Source organism: Pteropus vampyrus, unplaced genomic scaffold (genome assembly GCF_000151845.1).
Source record: "Pteropus vampyrus isolate Shadow unplaced genomic scaffold, Pvam_2.0 Scaffold217, whole genome shotgun sequence".
NCBI lineage: Eukaryota > Metazoa > Chordata > Mammalia > Chiroptera > Pteropodidae > Pteropus > Pteropus vampyrus.
The window spans coordinates 2,571,901-2,578,236 of NW_011888998.1; positions in this window are offsets into that span (position 1 = coordinate 2,571,901).

Genomic DNA, 6,336 nt, shown 5'->3' on the forward strand with positions numbered 1-6,336 from the left:
TCCTTCCTTGGGGAGGTGTTGACACTGAGTCCTTTTCTCTACCTTGCTGGGGGCTGCGCTCAGCCCAGTCCTGGTATCAAAAGATGGCAGCTTCCGCAGGACTCTGGGAGTCCTGGCCCTGTGAAAGGGCCAGTCCCTTGGAGGGGGCGGCCTGCGCAGCATGCAGGGGTTGGGGTGAGTGGGTGTGCCCCTATTACTGTCCTCCCTCGGCACCGAGGGGAGCAGAGCAGCCTGCACCACCCCTCCCAGGAGGTCATGGGGTACGTGGGGGCTGATTTGCTCTGAAGATCAGTAGCTGGTCTCTAAGTCTCATCTTCTCACATCTCTGTTAAGAGAACAAGAGGACCTGTGGCATCTTGGAATCCAAGACTGTTTGTATCTTGGAAATCATCTAATTCAATCTTTTCGGCCACAGGTGGGGAACAGAGAAGACAAGTGACTTGCCTGAGCTCACACAGCGAGGGGGTGTCCAGGCAGGCACCCCTTTCGCTTGTACTCCAGCCTCAGCAGTGCACTCGGCACTGGGGCCTCTGCTTCTCCTAAGGCCTCTCAGGCTAGAGACAAGTCCAAAAGGAGCCAACGTCCGGCCCTAAAAGCTTTGAGACAGTGAAGCCCCTAATGCAGTCTTCTTCAGAAGATGACCAAGGGGAAATTACACCACATGAAACCCAACCAAACTTCCTTAAAATGCTCTTCCTGCCTGTCCTCAAAGTGCCGCAGCTCCCAGGAGCTGCTCGTGTCCCCCTCCCTGGACTCCTGGCTTCTCCCCCAGCTCCTGGCCTCCCTCTGCTTCCTCCACTTCGGTTCTGTTCCCACCCATTGCCCCACCCCCGCCTGGTAGCCAAGCAGCATGCCCTCCTCCTTAAAGGTTGTACTGGCTCTGGTCACTGTCACCCTCCAGTTTATGACTCACACTTCCCTCCCCTCCTTCCTCATGGTTTTAGCATCTCTAGCGGGGAGGCGGGGTAAGGGTGTTTGTTTCCTTGGAGAAGGATCCAACGCACTTACAATAAAAACCCAGAGGCCTCATGCTTAGGCCGCTGCGCTGCCTCGTCCCACACCCAGCTTCGGCTGCTCTCTCGACCTCCCTGCTGCTCCTCAAACTCGCCTGCTCGCTGACGCTCGCTCGGGGTCATCATGCATCGTCTTCCCTCTGCCTCGAAAGTGTTCCCCTCTCATTTCGTGTGGCTGCTGCCATCTTGTCGAGAAGGTTGCGGCGTAGCCATCACCACCTCCGGAGGCCTTCCTCCACTGCCTTTCTAGCGGCCCCGGGCCCCCACCGCCGGCCTCTGCCACGTCGCCTTCGTTTTGTTGTGTGTGAATTATACTTTCTATCTGTTACTGTTTTTGTTTTCCCATTAGTGCCTGTCTCCCCCATTGAGAGCAGGGGCCTTTCCTGTCTGTCTTTATTATAATATCCCTTGTGTTTGACACTTAAAGAGTCGTTGTTCAAAGAATCAGTGAAGGGAGATGGTTAAGGTTGAAGCAGGACCTGGATCCATGTGAATCTCTTTGCAGATGAGGTGTTGCAGACTCGGGGGTTTCCTCTCTGTCCTGCTCAGAAAACTGACGCTGAAGATCCACATAACCCGGGGATCTCCGGGTCAAGACTTAGGGAATCCCCATGTGGCTCTGATAGAGGAGCTGCGCTGCCTGCGCTGTGGGGGCCAGGCGCCGACGTCTTCACCCTGTTCATGACGGCTCCTTTGCTGGCTGAACTAGCGGTGACTTGGAAAACGCCACGTACCCACTGACCAGACCTCGCCCTGGTGTGGGGTGCTGGGAACTTGCTAGGTGATGGCAACACACACACACATACACATACTCTCTCTCTCTCTCTCTCTCTCTCTCTCTCTCTCTCTCTCTCTCTCTCTCTCTCCTTTTCCTGTTCCTCTTCCCCTGTTTCTGGCAGGAAATAGGTGAGCAGCTCCTGGGCTCCAGGTAGGAAAGAGGCAGTACATTGGCACAGCGCTCCTTGTCCCCAAGCTGCAGTGTGCAGGAATCGGGGGGTGGACAGAGAGTCAGGAGACAGGGCAGGCCACTTCTCCAGGAGTTCTGTGCCCATGAGGAAGACTGTAGCACCAGAGGCTCCCTGGGTATCTCAAATCTGGCTTGGAACACCGACATCCTCTCTTGTTGTGATTCTGTTTATCAACGAGAGGGAAGGAACCTATTGTACGGGGCGGGGTGGGGAGGGGGGAGAAGCGGAAAGAAATCAGTGAATAGGAGCTCAGGAGCCAAGAAGTTGGGCTCAGAGACAATAGATGGGAAGGGAGGGGGTATGGGAAGGGAGCTCTAGACCGGAGAGTCTTGGAAGAGAAATCCAGGTGTGCGGAGCCACCATTTGGGAATGTTGGGAGAGGGAAGAAGCAGAAAAGGGGCTACTTTGGTGAGATTTCTGTAGCGGCCAGCCTCCCCCATGCATGGAGCTGCCGTGCGTGGTGTTTATGGGCTGGTTCTACATGCAAGGCTCCTATAGCGAGTGAGAGACAATATGTGATTCAGCAGGTGTGTCAGATACCCAGCACCCATCCAAGAGAGTGGAGGACTTTGTAATCAGGCTAACTCTGAATTTCTTGACCTTGGACAAACCATGCAATGCAAAGGGCTAGCACAAGGCCTGGCACAGTGTCCTGCAAATCGTGGCTGGGTAGCTTTCTGCTGCCTGGACCTCTGGCCCTTACTTCAAGCCAGGAAGACCCTTCTGCACTACCTGGAGGCCTGCCTGGACACAGGGGCTTAGACAGAAGGACCCAAGGAATCTCAAGGCCTTCCAAATGTTTAATTTCTGCCAGTTTCCCATCTTTCTCTACTTCCCACAATCTCTGCAGGGATGATGTCTTGATCTGCTGACTTTAAGAAGGACCCAGTTTTCAGACAGACTTGTTCAAAGGGAAAGCATCTACGTTGGCAAGCTGATTTTAACCCAAGTGTGCAGGTGATCTGGAAGACTTGAATCTCTAAAGACTATATTTTTTCTGCCTCTGCTACAGGGTGCTTTAGCTTGAAATATCGGGGTAAGTGCTCAACACCTTCTGCTTTGCAGAATGTTCCCAGCGTGGGGGCTGTTTGCATCTTTCTGGCCTGGTATTTTCCAGGATTGCCCAGAGCCCAGGACCTCAGGCACCGTCAGTGGTCCCACTGCTCCTCTGCCCATCCAACTCCCCACTGCCTACCCCCCCGCCCCAGCACTACCCCAAGACCAGAGGCTCAGCTGCCATCCTGCCCGTCTCCCAGGACATGGCTCCCTGGGGATTTCTTAGAGCTGATTCTGCTCTTGCGGGCTGGGCTCCAGGAGCCTGTCCTGGGATGGAGGGGCCCCTCTGGGGGAGGGAGTGCCCCTCTTGAGACTGAATTTTCTTAATCCTTTGGTGGGGGGATGCCGATTACCAGTGAGGTGTGATCAAGAGTTGTTGCCTCTCCTGTCAAGATGGGTCAGGATGTGTGTCCCTGTCTCAGGTTCCTGGGCCCGAGTGGGAGGAGACCTTGGAAAGGTCCCTCTTCTGCAGGGACGAGACGGGGCTTGGGGAGGCCTGCGGCTAAGCCAGCTTTAGGTCAGGGTGCAGTTGATTTGGGATCAGAAACTTGAGTCGGGAGACGGGACGTGTTCTGTGCATCTGCACTCTTCGTCCTCGCTTCCCTTTGCTCCCTTCACCACTGGGCGACTCTTTGTCCTGCATGTTCCAGGAGACAGTAGAGAGGGTCTGTCTTTGTTCTTAGACTAGAAATGGGATGGGGAAGGGCATGGACACCTCGCCCTATGGGCTCGGATGTGCTTCCAACAACAGATTTGGGCTGAGGGAGCTCCAAGAGAAGACAGACAGAAAAGGTGTTGGTGTGACTTGCCACATGTCACACAGTGAGTCAGGCCCAGAGTAGTAAAACTCAGGGCGCTGGGTTCTCACTCAGTGCTTGCTCCTTCGCAGCACAGTGCCTTTGCAGGGGGCCACGGCATGAAACCCTGTACTGCCTCTTGTGTGGGAACCATGCGCTAGACGCATACCACAGACAAGGATTCTGGAAGACAGGCTAGGACCAATGGTGCCAGGAGAAGGCGAAAGCTGCCTGTTTTGGTGCCTGGGGTTCAGAAGGGGACACGGGGAAAGGAGACAGAGGGGTTGCAGAAGGAGGAGAGAAGGGAGAGCAGGTGTAGCGTGTTCTGCGTGTGCAAGGTCAGGAGGGTGTGCACACACGTGTCCAGGCCTGGGAGTGGTAAATGGGCTGGTCTGGAGGCAGGAAGGAGGCCTGTGTTTGGGGAATTTATTGCAGTGACACAAGAAGGTGGCGGTCCCTCGGCTGCTTGTTCACCCTTGCAGGAGAAATGAGACACTGGAGAAGTGGGGAAAAGCCACATCATCCCCCTAGATAAAGACCCTCTGTCAAGCTGGCAGAACCACAGGAGGGAGGTGTGTGAGATGGTGAGATGGCAGCTGCTGGGGACGTGAAGCTGACCCAGCCAGAGAGACAGAGAGACGACCTTGAGAGAGAGGAGGGGCAAAACTGAGCTAGTAGTGTCTAGTGCAGTAGTGGGGGGAGGGGGGAGGGAAGAGGAGGGAGAGAGCTGAGAGGGATCCAGACAGTGGAGGGAAGGGCAGAGCCAAGTCCACCTCCTGTCTGCCTGCCTGCTTACTTTTAGCCAAAGCAAGGACACAGACATGGGGCTGTGGTGCTGGGCCACACACGCCTGCTGGGTGGGGACAGAGGTGGGGGGCAGCGTGTCCTTGAGCCCTGGGGTTTTCCTGAGCCAAGATCCACAGAATCCACCATCACCTCAATGTCTCGTGGTCTGTCAGGATGCAGGCCTGAGGGGCCCATTTCTCCAGCCTGGGAGATACTTTCTACTCCTCGCTTCTCAAAAGGCTCTTGGTTGGGAGTGGGGGTGGGGAAGGTAACCCAATTGCTCCCTCAGCTGGGAACGGGGTTTCCCATCTCTCCTGCAGGAACTCCTCCCCAGAACTATGGTTGTCCCTCCCCTCCTCTAGTCTGTTTTCCTGTGTGTTACGTTGCATTTGCCCTTGAACAAATCACTTAGCCTCCCGTGTTCCATCTGTAAAGTAGGGATAATAATACCTTTCTCATAGAGTTGTTGAGACTACATATTTCATCTCTATGTAAAGAAGTCTGTAAAGTGCACATTTGCAGCATAGCTGAAGAGATTGTTTCTCCGGGAGGAGCCTAAAAGGAAAAGGAGGCAGGAAGAAGTCCGGGCAAGGTCAGGGTGAGGAAATGCTCTCTGGCTCTTGCAGGAACTTAGCTCAGGCCCCTCCAGCAGCCCCCGCTACACCAGCCTCCTCCAGCCCTGGGCCTGGGCCTTGCTGACGACGGGCAGGTTGAGGGGCAGTCGCTGCCAGCTCATGCTGGCCGCTCTCTCCTATGACACTCACAGAACAGGTCAGGGCAGCCTGCCTGGAGGCTGAGGGGTGCCACAGAGAGTAGCGTGCTCCTTCCTTCAGGGCTGGAGGATGGCCACCATGGATCCCCCTGGAGCAAGGGCCCTTCCAAGTTTGCCTAAGTCGCCAAGGTTGCCGAGGGGGTGCATAGGCGGACCTGGATGAGTGAGGCTGGGGAGTCGGGCGATGGCAGTGAGGCTTCCACAGTGCCTGACTGGACCCAAAGCGCCCTCCTCTCTCTCTCGGAGCTGGCTCACAGCTTTACCAGTCTGCAGGTCTGCAGAACCAAGGACCTCGCTGCGGATGAGGAGGGGCGCTGCTGCCCCTGCCAGGCCCGCAACCTGACTCCTTCAGGTCCCTGCGACGAGCCTGGGGATGTGACCTATGCTAGAAGCCGAGCCCCAGTTCTCTCCCCACCTCCCTCTCTGGATCACAGGGCAGGCCGAAGGACAGCTGCTCTCTTTAGAATTTCTTCGGGGAGGCACCAACAAGGGCGCTCTTTCTATTCTGTGGGCTTCCCTAGCCAAGAAAGGGGAATTAGTCAGGAGACAGCTGCACAGGCAGCTGGCCCTTGGGGAAACCCTACCCGGTGGAGCCGCCAGGGCCTTGGGGAGGAAACGGTCAAGAGCCTGCCTCCTTTGTCTGGCCTGGAAAGAAGGGCCAGCTGCGAAGCGTAGTGTAAGAACAGGACTTTGGACCTGTGTTCCAGCCGACCTGGGTTTGAATCCTGGCTCTGCCACTTACTAGCTGTGTGAATTTGGGCCACTTCCCTTTCATAAGCCTGTTCTTCATCTGCAGTATGGAGATAAACACCCCTACTATTCAAGCCTATTGTTGGGGTTAACGTGCATATAAACTTCTATTACGAGGTCTGGCAAGTGTCAGGAGTCGGGAATTGTTGGTCCCCTTCTCTCACAGGAGGGCATGGGTCAGATGACTTTCTGTA